Source organism: Arvicola amphibius, chromosome 12 (assembly GCF_903992535.2).
Source record: "Arvicola amphibius chromosome 12, mArvAmp1.2, whole genome shotgun sequence".
In the NCBI taxonomy this organism is placed as follows: Eukaryota; Metazoa; Chordata; class Mammalia; order Rodentia; family Cricetidae; genus Arvicola; species Arvicola amphibius.
In genome coordinates this window covers 123,005,176-123,021,069 of record NC_052058.2, presented here as the reverse complement: position 1 = coordinate 123,021,069, position 15,894 = coordinate 123,005,176, and the positions used below count along the sequence as shown (strand labels likewise).

The window sequence follows — 15,894 nt, the reverse complement described above, 5'->3', positions numbered from 1 at the left end:
ATCTTTTTTTGGGAGTTCACCTTCTTATTATCTTCTCAAGGATCCCAAAATTTATAGGCTCGATGTCCTTTAATTATGGCTAGAAACCGAATATGAGTGAGTACATCCCATGTTCATCTTTATGGGTCTGGGTTACCTCACTCAGAATAGTGTTTTCTATTTCCATCCATTTGCCTGCAAAATTCAAGATGTCATTGTTTTTTACCGCTGAGTAGTATTCTAGCATGTATATATTCCACAGTTTCTTCATCCATTCTTCCACTGAAGGGCATCTAGGCTGTCTCCAGGATCTGGCTATTACAAATAATGCTGCTATGAACATAGATGAGCATATGCTTTTGTTGTATGATTGGGCATCTCTTGGGTAGATTCCCAATAGTGGAATTGCTGGGTCCTGGGGTAGGTTGATCCCGAATTTCCTGAGAAACCGCCACACTGCTTTCCAAAGTGGTTGCACAAGTTTGCATTCCCACCAGCAATGGATGAGTGTGCCCCTTACCCCACAACCTCTCCAGCAAAGGTTATTATTGGTGTTTTGGATTTTAGCCAATCTGACAGGTGTAAGATGATATCTCAAAGTTGTTTTGATTTGCATTTCCCTGATAGCTAGGGAGGTTGAGCATGACCTTAAGTGTCTTTTGGCCATTCGAACTTCTTCTGTTGAGAATTCTCTGTTCAGTTCAGCGCCCCATTTTTTAATTGGGTTAATTGGCATTTTACCGTCTAGTCTCTTGAGTTCCTTATATATTTTAGAGATCAGACCTTTGTCAGTTGCAGGGTTGGTGAAGATCTTTTCCCAGTCAGTAGGCTGCCTTTGTGTCTTAGTGACAATGTCCTTTGCTTTACAGAAGCTGCTCAACTTCAGGAGGTCCCATTTATTCAATGTTGCCCTTAAAGTCTGTGCAGCTGGGGTTATGCATAGGAAACGGTTCCCTGTGCCCATTTGTTGTAGAGTACTTCCCACTTTCTCCTCTATCAAGCTCAATGTGTTCAAATTAATATTGAGGTCTTTAATCCATTTGGACTTGAGTTTTGTGCATGGTGATAGATATGGATCTACTTTCATTCTTCTACAGGTTGACATCCAGTTATGCCAGCACCATTTGTTGAAGATGCCCTCTTTCTTCCATTGTGTACTTTTGGCTCCTTTATCAAAAATCAGGTGTTCATAGGTTTGTGGTTTAAGATCCGGGTCTTCTATACGCTTCCATTGGTCAACTTCTCTGTTTTTATGCCAATACCAAGCTGTTTTCAATACTGTAGCTTTGTAATAGAGTTTGAAGTCAGGGATGGTAATGCCTCCAGAAGAACCTTTATTGTATAAGATTTTTTTGGCTATCCTGGGTTTCTTGTTTTTCCATATAAAGTTGATTATTGTCCTCTCAATCTCTGTGAAGAATTTTAATGGGAGCTTGATTGGGATTGCATTGAATCTATAGATTGCTTTTGGTAGAATTGCCATTTTTACTATGTTGATCCTCCCAATCCACGAGCAGGGGAGATCCTTCCATTTTCTGGTATCCTCTTCAATTTCTTTCTTCAAAGACTTAAAGTTCTTGTCAAATAAATCCTTCACTTCCTTGGTTAGCGATACTCCCAGATATCTTATGCTATTTGTGGCTATTGTGAAAGGTGATACTTCTCTGATTACCCTCTCTGCTTCCTTATCCTTTGTGTATAAAAAGGCGACTGATTTTTTGGAGTTGATCTTGTATCCTGCCACGTTACTGAAGGAGTTTATCAGCTGTAGGAGTTCTTTGGTGGAATTTTTGGGGTCGCTTATGTATACTATCATATCATCTGCAAATAATGAAAGTTTAACTTCTTCCTTTCCAAATTGAATCCCCTTGATTCCCTTATGTTGTCTTATTGCTATTGCTAGAACTTCAAGCACTATATTGAAGAGATAAGGAGAGAGTGGACAGCCTTGTCGTGTTCCTGAATTTAGTGGGATAGCCTTGAGTTTCTCTCCGTTTAATTTGATGTTAGCTGTCGGCTTGCTGTAAATAGCTTTTATTATATTTAGGAATGACCCTTGTATCCCTAATCTCTCCAAGACCTTTATCATAAAAGGGTGCTGAATTTTGTCAAATGCTTTTTCAGCATCTAATGAGATGACCATATGGTTTTTTTCCTTCAGTTTGTTTATATGATGGATTACATTAATAGATTTTCGTATGTTGAACCAGCCCTGCATCTCTGGGATGAAGCCTACTTGATCGTAATGGATAATTTTTCTAATGTGTTCTTGGATTCGGTTTGCCAGTATTTTATTGAGAATTTTTGCGTCAATGTTCATGAGTGAGATTGGCCTGTAATTCTCTTTCTTGGTTGAGTCTTTGTGTGGTTTAGGTATCAGGGTAACTGTAGCCTCATAGAAGGAATTTGGCAGTGACTCTTGTGTTTCTATATTATGAAATACCTTAAGGAGTATAGGTATTAGGTCTTCTTGGAAGTTCTGGTAGAATTCCGCATTGAAACCATCTGGTCCTGGACTCTTTTTGGTGGGGAGGTTTCTGATAACAGTTTCTAATTCTTCGCGACTAACAGGACGATTTAGAGCATTTACCTGGTCCTGGTTTAACTTTGGTATATGGTATTTATCTAAAAAACTGTCCATTTCTTTTACATTTTCCAATTTTGTGGCATACAGGCTTTTGTAGTAAGATCTAATGATTTTCTGAATTTCCTCTGTGTCTGTGGTTATGTCCCCCTTTTCATTTCTGATCTTGTTAATTTGCGTGTTCTCCCTCTGCCGTTTGATTAGTTTGGCTAAGGGTTTGTCAATCTTGTTGATTTTCTCCAGGAACCAGCTTCTTGTTTCATTGATTCTTTGGATTGTTTTCTGTGTTTCTATTTTGTTGATTTCTGCCCTCAGTTTGATTATTTCCAGTCTTCTACTTCTCCTAGGTGAGTCTGCTTCTTTTTTTTCCAGAGCTTTCAGGTGTGCTGTTAAGTCACCAATGAGCGCTTTCTCCGTTTTCTTTAAGTGGGCACCTAGTGCTATGAACTTTCCTCTTAGCACTGCTTTCATTGTGTCCCATAGGTTTGAGTATGTTGTGTCTTTGTTTTCATTAAATTCAAGAAAGACTTTAATTTCTTTCTTTATTTCTTCCTTGACCCAGGTGTGGGTCAGTAGTTGACTGTTCAGTTTCCATGAGTTTGTGGGTTTTCTGGGGGTAGCGTTGTTGTTGAATTCTAATTTTAATCCATGGTGATCCGATAAGACACAGGTGGTTACTAATATTTTTTTGTAACTGTGGAAGTTTGCTTTGTTACCAAGTATATGGTCAATTTTCGAAAAGGTTCCATGAGCCGCAGAGAAGAAGGTATATTCTTTCCTATTTGGGTGGAATGTTCTATAGATGTCTGTTAAGTCCATTTGGTTCATTACCTCCATTAAGTCTTTCAATTCTCTGTTAGGTTTCTGTCTGATTGACCTGTCCATTGGTGAGAGAGGAGTGTTGAAGTCTCCAACTATTAGTGTGTGTGGTTTGATGGCTGCCTTGAGTTCTAGAAGTGTTTCTTTTACATAAGTGGGAGCTTTTATATTAGGGGCATAGATATTCAGGATTGAGACTTCATTCTGATGGATTTTTCCTGTTATGAGTATAAAGTGTCCCTTTCCATCTCTTCTGATTGATTTTAGTTTGAAGTCAACTTTGTTGGAAATTAGTATGGCCACACCCGCTTGTTTCTTAGGGCCATTTGCTTGATAAACCTTTTCCCAACCCTTTACTCTGAGTAGATGTCTGTCTTTGTGGTTGAGGTGTGTTTCTTGTAAACAGCAAAATGTTGGATTCTGTTTTCGTATCCAGTCTCTTAGCCTGTGCCTTTTTATAGGTGAATTGAGTCCATTGATATTAAGTGATATTAATGACCAGTGGTTGTTAACTTCAGTCATTTTTAGTAGTAGAGTTTGTGTGTTTCCCTTCTTCTAGTTGTGCTGGTGAAGGGTCGCTAGATGCCTGAGTTATTGTCGGCGTTGTTGGACTCCTTTTTTTGTGATTTTCCTTCTATTACTTTCTGCAAGGCTGGATTTGTGGCTGCGTATTGTTTAAATCTGTTTTTGTCCTGGAATATCTTGTTTTCTCCATCAATGGTGAATGCAAGCTTTGCTGGGTATAGTAGTCTAGGCTTGCATCCATGTTCCCTAAGTGTCTGTAGCACATCTATCCAAGCTCTTCTGGCTTTCATGGTTTCCATTGAGAAATCAGGTGTAATTCTGATAGGTTTCCCTTTATATGTTACTTGACCTTTTTCCTTTGCAGCTCTTAATATCTGTTCTTTATTCTGTATGTTTTGTGTTTTGATTATTATATGGCGTTGGGATGCTTTCTTTTGATCCAGTCTATTTGGTGTTCTGTAGGCTTCTTGTACCTTCATAGGAACATCCTTCTTTAGGTTGGGGAAGTTTTCTTCTATAATTTTGTTGAATATGTTTTCTGGGCCTTTGAGTTGTAATTCTTCTCCTTCTTCTACCCCAATTATTCTTAGGTTTGGTCTTTTCATGGTGTCCCAGATTTCCTGAATGTTTTGTGTTAAGAATTTGTTAGATTTGTTTAGTTCTTTAATCTGTGAGTTTATTTCCTCTATAGTATCTTCAGAGTCCGAGATTCTTTCTTCCATCTCTTGTATTCGGTTGGAAATACTTGTCTCTGAAGTTTCTGTTCGTTTACTCAGAGTTTCCATTTCCAGTCGTCCCTCAGATTGTGTTTTCTTCAATACCTCCATTTCATTTATCAGGTCTTGTACTGTTTCCCTTACCTGTTTGATTGGTTTTTCTTGTTTTTCTTGGGTATCTTTGAGAGATTTATTTATTTCGTCTACCTTTTTGTTTGTCATCTCCATTTCTTTATGGCAGTTTTTTACCTCCTGTTTAAGGTCCTCTATTATTTTCATAAAGTACTGTTTAATGTCAGTTTCTTCTATATCTTCTGGGGTAGGGTGTTCAATTCTTGTTGTTTCGGGATGTCTGGCTTGTGGTGATGTCATGTTGCCTTTCATGTTGTTGGAGGAGCTCCTGCATTGGCGCCTGCCCATCTATTCCTTCAAAAGGAGCCCGGAGGTGTTTGGTGTCCTAGACCAATAATTGCTGTGACTGAAACTGGTTGGATCTCCCCAGTGCCAGAGGAGGACCTATTCTTTGCGTCACAATCTGAAGAAGCCCACACTCCCTTGCAGGAATCCTCAGACCTTCCTGGAGGCCAGGGTCCGACTCCTCTGGGTGGATGGCCTTAGAACAGGAGCAGGACACCTGAGAACACTAGGGGAAGCTTGGGAGACACACAGGGAAGGGAGAAACCGACACAAGCCTGCAGAGGGAAGTGGGGGTAGGGGGTCTGTGCTCTCTTCCAGGGCAGGTTGCCCCAGGGTCCGCATTCACTCACCAGTTCAGATGGAATGTCAGGGCACAGGATCAGGGATTCCAGGCAGCCCAGGATCACAGCCCAGACAAAAGGGCCAAGGTGGGGGCAGGGCGGGATTGAATACCACACAGCGAACCTGGCAGCACAATCTGAAGGAGCCCGCACCCCTCCACAGGAATCCTCAGACCTGCCTGGAGGCCAGAGTCTGACCCCTTTGGGTGGATGGCCTTAGAACTGGAGCAGGACACCCCAAAGAATGATGGATCCTCTGGCAGACTGTCAGGTCCCCTTGCAGGCCAAGCAACTCTCAGACAAAGGCCTACCTTGCCCTGGGCAGTCAAATGAAGGAGGGGACCTCCCACCGGCCTGGGTGCACTCAATTCCAGGTCCCCAGAGCCCAAACAGGCTGAGCTGTGGGATTTTGTGGCCCCAAAGACGGGAGGATGAGGCAGGGGGAGGGGGGGAGGATTCTGGGTGCAAGCTGGGAAGGGACAGGGAGAGAGAGGCGGTATCCGGGGAGAATAACCCCTGCAGGAAGAGCAGGAAGTGTGCTGGTGGCAGGGGGAGTTGTGGAGAGTCGGTGGTCCCTCTCCGGGCAGCTGCCGCGGTTCGGGCACTCACTCCTCACTCACCCCAAAGAATGATGGATCCTCCTGCCGACTGTCAGATCCCCTTGCAGGCCAAGCAGCTCTCAGACAAAGGTCTACCTTGCTCCGGGCAGTCAAATGAAGGAGGGGACCTCCCACCGGCCTGGGTGCACTCAATTCCAGGTCCCCAGAGCCCAAACAGGCTGAGCTGTGGGATTTTGTGGCCCCAAAGACGGGAGGATGAGGCAGGGGGAGGGGGGGAGGATTCTGGGTGCAAGCTGGGAAGGGACAGGGAGAGAGAGGCGGTATCTGGGGAGAATAACCCCTGCAGGAAGAGCAGGAAGTGTGCTGGTGGCAGGGGGAGTTGTGGAGAGTCGGTGGTCCCTCTCCGGGCAGCTGCCGCGGTTCGGGCACTCACTCCTCACTCACCCCAAAGAATGATGGATCCTCCTGCAGACTGTCAGATCCCCTTGCAGGCCGAGCAGCTCTCAGACCTCACTGATTTTCTTAAAGAACTAACTCATTGTTCTACTTTTAATGGTTTTCCATTTCATTGAATGCAACCTTGAGTTGACCACTTCTGTCCATTCCTTTTTGTCCTAGAGTTGTCAGATGTAATTTGAGTTATAGTATATCATTCCAATTTCTTTTTGTAAATGTAGACCCTTATTGCTATGAAGTGCCTCTTTGAACTTTATTCATTGTGTTTCATTAACTTAGGCATGTTGTGTTTTAATTTTTATTCAATCCTAGAATGTGTTCATTTGTTAAATTTGTGTGTTGAATTATTTTTTATTATGGAGAAAGTTTTTCAGTTTCCATGAATTTGCCAGCTTTCTATTGTTTTTGTTGTTGATTTTCAGCTTTATTTTGAGGTGGTCTCATAGGATTCAGAATGTCATTTAATTTTTCTTGTATTTTTTCAGATTTGCTTTGGGTTTCATATGTCTCTAACTTGGAAATTTTTCCATAAAGTGCAGAGAAAAATGGAATATTCTTTTGTTAGTTCTTAGGTCCATTTAGTTGGACCATTTTTTTCTAACCTTCACTCTCATGTCATGTCCCTCTGTGATGTTGATGTGTGTTTCTCGGATGCAGCAAAAGGTGGATCTAGTTTTGATTTTGTTAATCTTTTCAATAGGGAAATGAGGCATTGATATTGGAATATATCAAGGAGCAATGAATACTGATTCATTTTAAATATTGATAGTGATTGTGTGTGTGGGGGGGTGGGTGGGTTTTCCTATCTTTGCTTTTGGTGACTTTGGAATTATTTATTCTTTGTGGTTTCAAGGTTTCTTTAACTTAACTAGGTTAGAGTTTTCCCACTAGCACCTATTTAGGGCTAGATTTCTATACAGACATTGCATAAAGTTAGTATTGCTGTGGAAGATCTTATTTTGCCTAGTATGGTTTGTCAGTTTTGGTGGGTAGAGTAATATAGGTTGGAATCCGTGATATCTTAGGGTCTTCAGTACACCGCTCTTGGACTCTCTGGCTTTTAGGGTGCAGTTCTAATAGTTTTTCTTTTACTTCTTATCTGTTTTTTTTTTTCTTGCAGCTTTTAATATTCTTGGTTTGTTTGATCTGTGTAGTGTTTTGATTGCTCTGTGGTGAGGGGACTTTCTTATCTGATCCGATAGAGTGGCATCCTGATGGCTCCTTGTGCCTTCATAGTCATCTCCTTCTGTAGGTCCCGATCATTTTCTTCTATCATTTGTTGACGATGGTTCTGGTCTTTGAGGTTGGTTTCTTTGACTTCCTCTATTCCCATTATTCCAAGATTTGGTCTTTCATAATGTCCAGATTTCCTGCAATTTTGTGTCAGGAAATTGTTAGATTTAACATTTTCTTTGAATGATGAGCCCATTCTTTTTCCTAGCCTATCTTCAATGCCAGAACACTTTCATCTCTTGTGTTCTTTAGATGAGGGTTGCCTTTGTAGTTCCTGTTCCAATACTCACATATTTCATTCCCACAGTTTCCTCAGTTTGGATTTTCTTCCTCTATTTGCCATTCGTTATCAGGTCTTAAACAGTTTTATTTATTTCCTTGCACTCTTTGTGCTTTCTAGGATTTTTAAAGGGTTCATTCACATCATTACATAATTTGTATATCTTCCTGAATTTCTTTCTTTTTTTGGAGAAAACCTTTTCTAAAGTAGTTTATTGTTTTGTCCTTTTATAAGATGTACATTTTGAGTTATTATTGTATGCCACCACTAAGAACCCTATTTATATGATCTTTATTTTCATGGAAAATTTAAAAATTTAATTAAATTTACATTTTATTACCATTATTGCCTCCCCTAGAAGTCAAAAACATCACAAACCTTTCCTGAGATCATAGAGTGATTTTTTAAAAATTTTTATTGTTTTATAAATAATACTATTCAAAATTTCTACTTGTTCCCCTCCTCCCATTTCCCTTCCGCTCCCCCCTTCCCCTCTTCCTCCCCCTCCAGTCCTAAGAGAGTGCAGGATACCCTGCCCTTTGGGAAAATCAAGGCCCCCTTCCATCCAGGCTTAAGAAGGTATGCATCCAAGTAGAATAGGGTCCCAAAAAGCCAGTACATGCAGTAGAGACAAATCCCAGTGCCATTATCATTGGCTTCTCAGTCATCCCCCATTGTCAGCCACATTCAGAGAGACTTGTTTTATCACATACTCATTCAGTTCCACTCCAACTGACTTTGGTGAGCTCCCATTAGGTCAGGCATACTGTCTCAGTGGGTGGACCAACCCATTGTGGTCCTTACTTCCTAGCTCATTTTCTCCCTCCTTCTGCTCTTCAACTGGACCTTGGGAGCTCAGTCCAGTGCTCTGATGTCAGTTTCTGTCTCTATCTCCATCTGTTGCTGGACGAAGATTCTATGGTGATATTCAAGATAGTCATCAGTCTGATTAGGGACAAGGCCAGTTCAGGCACCCTCTCCTCTACTGCCCAAGGACCTAGCTGGGGACATACCTGTGGATGCTTCTCTTGCCAACCCTAAAATGGCTCCCTTAATTAAGATATCTTCTTCCCTGCTCCCATATCTGCCCTTCCTCCATCTCAACCATCCCACTCCCCCAGCTCTCTCCAATCCTCCCCTTCTCCATTCTCCCTCCCTGTCTCTCCTTTCCCCCACTCCACCCCACCCCCATGCTCCCAACTTTTGCCTGGCATTCTTGTCTGCTTCCAATTTCCAGAAGTATCTATATATGTTTTTCTTTTGGTTCACCTTATTATTTAGCTTCGCTGGGATTGCGAACTATAGGCTCAATGTCCTTTATTTATGGCTAGAATCCACTAACGAGTGAGTACATACCATATTCATCTTTTTGGGTCTGGGTTACCTCTCTCAGGATAATGTTTTCTATTTTCATCCATTTGCATGCAGATTTCAAGATGTCATTGCTTTTTACCGCTGAGTAGTATGCTAATATGTAGATTTTTTCTTTATCCATTTTTTCTTTATCCATTCTTCCATTGAGGGGCATCTAGGTTGTTTCCAGGTTCTGGCTATTACAAATAATGCTGCTATGAACATAGTTAAACAAATGTTTTGGTTTTTTTTTTTTTTTTTTTTTTTGGTATGATTGGGCATCTCTTGATATATTCCCAAGAGTGGTATTGCTGGATCCTGAGGTAGGTTGACTCCCAATTTCCTGAGAAACTGCCACACTGAATTCCAAAGTGGTTGCGCAAGTTTGCATTCCCACCAGCAATGGATGAGTGTTCCTTTTTCTCCACATCCTCTCCGTCATAGGTTATCACTGGTGTTTTTGATTTTAGCCATTCTGACAGGTGTAAGATGGTATCTCAGAGTTGTTTTGATTTGCATTTCTCTGATTGCTAGGGAAGTTGAACATGACTTTAAGTGTCTTTTGGCCATTTGAACTTCTTCTTTTGAGAATTCTCTGTTCCGTTCAGTACCCCATATTTTAATTTAGAATATTAACGTTCAGTTTCTTGAGTTCATTATATATTTTGGAGATCAGACCTTTGTCTGATGTGGGGTTGGTGAAGATCTTCTCCCAATCAGTAGGCTGCCTTTTTGTCTTATTGACAGTGTCTTTTGCTTTACAGAAGCTTCTCAGTTTTAGGAGGTCCCATTTATTCAATGTTGCCCTTATTGTCTGTGATTCTGGAGTTATACGTAGGAAGCGGTCTCCTGTGCCCATCTGTTGTAGACTATTTCCCACTTTCTCTTCTGTCAGGTTCAGTGTGTTCAGATTGATATTGAGATCTTTAATCCATCTGGAGTTGAGTTTTGTGCATGGTGATAGATATGGATCTATTTTCATTCTTCTACAGGTTGACATCCAGTTCTGCCAACACCATTTGTTGAAGATGCTTTCTTTCTTCCATTGTATACTTTTAGCTCTTTTGTCAAAAATCAGGTATTCATAGGTTTGTGAGTTAATATCTGGGTCTTCTATTCGATTCCATTGGTCGACTTCTTTGTTTTTATGCCAGTACCAAGCTGTTTTCATTACTGTAGCTCTGTAATAGAGTTTGAACTCAGGGATGGTAATGCCTCCATAAGATCCTTTATTGTATAAGATAGTTTTGGCTATCCTGATTTCTTGTTTTTCCATATAAAGTTGATTATTGTTCTCTCAAGGTCTGTGAAGAATTTTGTTGGGATTTTAATGGGGATTGCGTTGAATTTATAGATTGCCTTTGGTAGAATTGCCATTTTTACTATGTTGATCCTACCCATCCAAGAGCATAGGAGGTCTTTCCATTTTCTGGTCTCCTCTTCAATTTCTTTCTTCAATGCCTTAAAGTTCTTGTCAATTAGATCTTTCACTTCCTTGGTTAGAGTATCCCAAGATATTTTATGCTATTTGTGGCTATTATAAAAGGTGAAGTTTCTCTGAATTCCCTCTCTGCTTCTCTGTCCTTTGTGTATAGTAGGGCTACTGATTTTTTTGAGTTGATCTTGTAACCTGCCACTTCACTGAAGTTGTTTATCAGCTGTAGGAGTTCTTTGGTAGAGGTTTTGGGGTCACTAGTGTACACTATCATATCATCTGCAAATAACAAAAGTTTAACTTCTTCCTTTCCGATTCGAATCCCATTGATCTTCTGATGTTTCCTTATTGCTATTGCTAGAACTTCAAGAACCATGTTGAAGAGATATGGGGAAAGTGGTCAGCCTTGTCTTGTTCCTGAATTTAGTATAATGGCTTTTGAGTTTCTCTCCATTTAATTTGATACTAGCTGTTGGCTTGCTATATATTGCTTTTATTATATTTAGGTATGATCCTTGTATCCCTAACCTCTCCAAAACATTTATTATAATGGGGTGTTGAATTTTGTCAAATCCTTTTTCTGCATCTAATGAAATGATCATATGGTTTTTTTCTTTCAGTTTATTTATATGATGGATTACATTGATAGATTTTCATTTGTTGAACCAGCTCTGCATCTCAGGGATGAAGCCTACTTGAGCATAATGGATAATTTTTTTAATGTGTTCTTGGAGTCTGTTTGCCAGAATTTTACTGAGAATTTTTGCATCGATGTTCATGAGTTTGTAAAATGAGTTTTGCAATGACTTTTCTGATTCTATTATGTGAAACACATTAAGGAATATAGGTATCAGCTTTTCTTGGAAGTTCTGATAAAATTCTGCATTAAATCCCTCAGGTCCTGGGCTTTTTTGGTTGGGAGGTTTTTTATGACACCTTCTAATTCCTCACAACTAATAGGTCTATTTAACTTGTTCACCTGGTCTTGATTTAATTTTGGGAAATGGTACTTATCTAAAAACAAGTCCATTTCTTTTACATTTTCCGACTTGGTGGCATATAAGCTTTTGTAATAAGACCTAATGATTCTCTGAATTTCCTCAGTGTCTGTTGTTATATCCCCCTTTTCATTTCTTGTTAATTTGCATGTTCTCTCTCTGCCTTTTGATTACTGTGGATAAAGATTTGCCAATCTTGTTGACTTTCTCAAAGAACTAGCTCTTTGTTTCATTGATTCTTTGGATTGTTTTCTGTGTTTCTATTTTGATGAATTTAGCCCTCAGTTTGATTATTTCCAATCTTCTACTCCTCCTAGGTGAGTCTGCTTCTTTTTTTCTAGAACTTTCAGCTGTGCTGTTAAGTCTCTATTATGAGCTTTCTCCATTTTTTTCATGTGAGCACTTAGAGCTATGAACTTTCCTCTTAGCGCTGCTTTCATAGTGTCCCATAGGTTTGGGTATGTTGTGTCTTTATTTTCATTAAATTCAAGGAAGACTTTAATTTCTTTCTTTATTTCTTCCCTGACCCAGCCGTGGTTCAGTAGTTGATTGTTCAGCTTCCAAGTGTTTGTAGGCTTTCTGGGGGTAGAATTATTGTTAAATTCTAACTTTATAGCATGGTGATCCAATAAGACACAGGTGGTTACTAATATTTTTGTATCTATGGAAGTTTCTTTGTTAGCAAGTATGTGGTCAATTTTCGAGAAGGTTCCATGAGCTGCAGAGAAGAAGGTATATTCTTTCCTATTTGGGTGAAATGTTCTATAGATGTCTGTTAAGTCTCTTTGATTCATTACCTCCATTAATTCTCTTATTTCTCTGTTAGGTTTCTGTCTGATTGACCTATCCATTGGTGAGCTAGGAGTGTTGAAGTCTCCTACTATTAGTGTGTGTGGTTTGATGGCTGCCTTGAGTTCTAGTAATGTTTCTTTTACATAAGTGGATGCTTTTATATTAGGGGCATAGCTATTCAGGATTGAGACTTCCTCCTGATGAATTGTTCCTGTTATGAGTATAAAATGTCCCTCTCCATCTCTTCTGATTGATTTTAGTTTGAAGTCAATTTTGTTAGATTGTAGTATAGCCACACCCGCTTGTTTCTTAGGTCCATTTGCTTGATACACCTTTTCCCAGCCCTTTACTCTGAGTAGGCATCCATCTTTGTGGTTGAGGTGTGTTTCTTGTAAACAGCAGAATGTGGATCCTTTTTTGTGTCCAATCTCTTAGCCCGTGCCTTTTTATAGGTGAATTGTGTCCATTGGTATTAAGTGATATTAATGGCCAGTGTTTGTTAACTCCGCTTATTTTATTTTATTTTGCTGGTAGAGTGTGTGTGTTTCCCTTCTTTAAGTTGTGCTGGTGAAGGGTCGCTAGATGTCTGAGTTATTGTGTGCATTGTTGGGCTCCTAGGTTTGTGATTTTCCTTCTATTACTTTCTGTAAGGCTGGATTTGTGGCTACATATTGTTTAAATTTGTTTTTATCCTGGAATATTTTGTTTCTCCATTGATAGTGAATGAAAGCTTGGCTGGGTATAGTAGTCTGGGCTTGCATCCATGGTCTCTTAGTTTCTGCAGTACATCTATCCAGGACCTTCTGGCTTTCATGGTTTCCACTGAGAAGTCAGGTGTAAGTCTGATAGGTTTACCTTTATAAGTAACTTGACTTTTTTCCTTTGTAGCTCTTAATATTCTTTCTTTATTCTGTATGTTTTGTGTTTTGATTATTATATGGCAAGGAAATGGGTTTTTTTCGATCCAGTCTATTCGGTATTCTGTATGCTTCTTGAACCTTCATAGGAATATCTTTCTTTAGGTTCAGAAAGTTTTCTTCTATAATTTTATTGAATATATTTTCTGGACCTTTGAGTTGTAATTCTTCTCCTTCTTCGACTCCTATTATTCTTAGGTTTGGTATTTTTATTGTGTCCCAGATTTCCTGAATGTTTTGTGATGAGAATTTGTTGGATTTGCTGTTTTCCTTGATCAGTGCATTTATTTTCTCTATGGTGTCTTCAGACTCTGAGATTCTTTCTTCTATCTCTTGTATTCTGTTGGTTATGCTTGTTTCTGTAGTCTCTGTTCATTTACCTAGATTTTCCATATCCAGCTGGCCCTCGGTTTGTGTTTTCTTCATTGCCTCCATTTCAGTTTTCAAGTCTTGAACTGTTTCCATTATAAGTTTGTTTTTTCTTGGTTTCCTAGGGTATCATTTACAGATTTACTCATTTCTTCGAACTTTTTGTTATTCTTCTCATCCATTTCTTTTTTTTTACATTTCAATTTTTTTCTTTAAAAGGAGTGAGTTGTGTACAGGGGGGTTAAATGCTTTATAGACAAGAAAAAACACTGCGCTAGAACCAACTTATTCATCATTATCATCTTCTTCCTCATCTTCATCTTCCTCTTCTTCCTCCTCCTCCTCATCCTCTTCGTACTCCTCATCATCTTCCTCTTCTTTTTCTTGCTCTTTTCCCCCTTGACCACCCCCTTCTTCGCTGCATCGGGTTTTCCTTTAGCTCTGTAAGCAGCGATATCCTGTTCGTACTCCTCCTTCAGCTTGGCAGCCGTCTTTTCGTAGGCCTGCTTGTCATCTGCAGCAGTGTTGTTCCACATCTCTCCCAGGTTCTTTGCAGCATCACCAATGGATAAGCCGGGGTGCTCTCCTTTGATTTTGGGGCGATACTCAGACAGAACAAGAAGAAGGCCGAAGGAGGCCTCTTGGGTGCATTGGGGTCCTTGAACTTCTTTTTGGTCTCCCCTTTGGGGGGGGGGATGTAGGCTTTCATTTCTCTTTCATAACGAGCCTTGTCAGCCTTGGCCATGTCTTCAAATTTCCCCTTTTCTTTAGCAGACATGGTCTTCCACCTTTCTGAGCACTTCTTAGAGAACTCTGAGAAGTTGACAGAAGCATCCGGGTGCTTCTTCTTGTGTTCCTCCCGGCAAGTTTGCACAAAGAATGCATACGAGGACATTTTGCCTCTCGGCTTCTTAGGATCTCCTTTGCCCATGTTTAGTTGATTTTCGTCTGCGAGACACAGAGTCGCCCAGTGCTGGTTAGGCTCTTGCTTGCCCCGGCGCTGTCTCTATGGAGGTCAATGTACTCATCTCATCCATTTCTTTAAGGGAGTTTTTCACCTCCTGTTTAAGGGCCTCTATCACTTTCATAAAGTCAATTTTTTCTACTACTTCTGGATTAGGGTGTTCAAGTCCTCCTGTTGTAAGTTCGCTGGGTTCTGGTGTTTTCATGTTGTTTTTCAGATTGTTGAAGGAATTTGTGCGTTGGTGCCTGCCCATCTCTTCCTCCAAATGCTTCCCGATGGATCTTCTGGTACAGGATCAGGTCCCCTTGCTGGCCAGGGACCTCACAGATAACAGGCCTACCTTGCTGCAGGCGGGCTATTGAAACAAATGAACTCCAGCCCGGTTGCACTCACCACCTCATCCCAGCGCCCAAACAGGCAGGGATGGGGAATCTTATGGCCCCGAAGAAGGGAGGAAGAAGTGAGGGTTTTCTGGGTTCGAGCTGGGATGGGATAGGAAGAGAGCGGCAGTAGCCAGTGACAGTAGCCCCTGCAAAGAATGACCAGGAAGTATAGGGGGTTGAGGAATGTCTGTGCTCTGTCTTCTGGGGTGCTGCCGCGGGTCGGGAACTCACTCACCCCTCTGATTCCTCCTGTCTATTTTTATGCCAATACCAGGCTGTTTTCTTACTCTAGCTCTGGAGTAGAGTTTGATGTCATGGATGGAGATGCTTCCAGAAGTTCCTTTATTATACAGGATTGTTTTGGCTATCCTGAGTTTTTTGTTTTTCCATATGTAGTTGATTATTTTTCTTTCAAGGTCTGTGAAGAATTGTACTGAAATTTTGATGGGGATTGAATTGAATCTATAGATTTCTTTTGGTAGGATTGCCATGTTTATTTTGTAGATCTTACCTATCTAAGAGCATGGGAGATCTTTCCATTTTCTGGTATCTTTTTCAATTTCTTTCTTCAAAGACTTACAGTTCTTGCTGAACAGGTCCTTTGCTGTTACCCCAAGATACTTTGTTATTTGTGGCTATTGTGAAGGATGGTATTTCTCTGATTTCTTTCTCAGCTTCTTTATCATTTGTATATAGTAGGGCTGCTGATTTATTTTGAGTTGATCTTGTATCCTGCCACATTATTGAAGGTGCTTATCAGCTGTAAAAGTTCC

General features: G+C 40.4%; 1 pseudogene; it reads right to left on the bottom strand.

Moving 5' to 3' along the window:
- Positions 1–13,972: 13,972 nt before the first annotated feature.
- Positions 13,973–14,705, bottom strand: LOC119802704 (annotated as a pseudogene).
- Between the last annotated feature and the right edge of the window lie 1,189 nt (positions 14,706–15,894).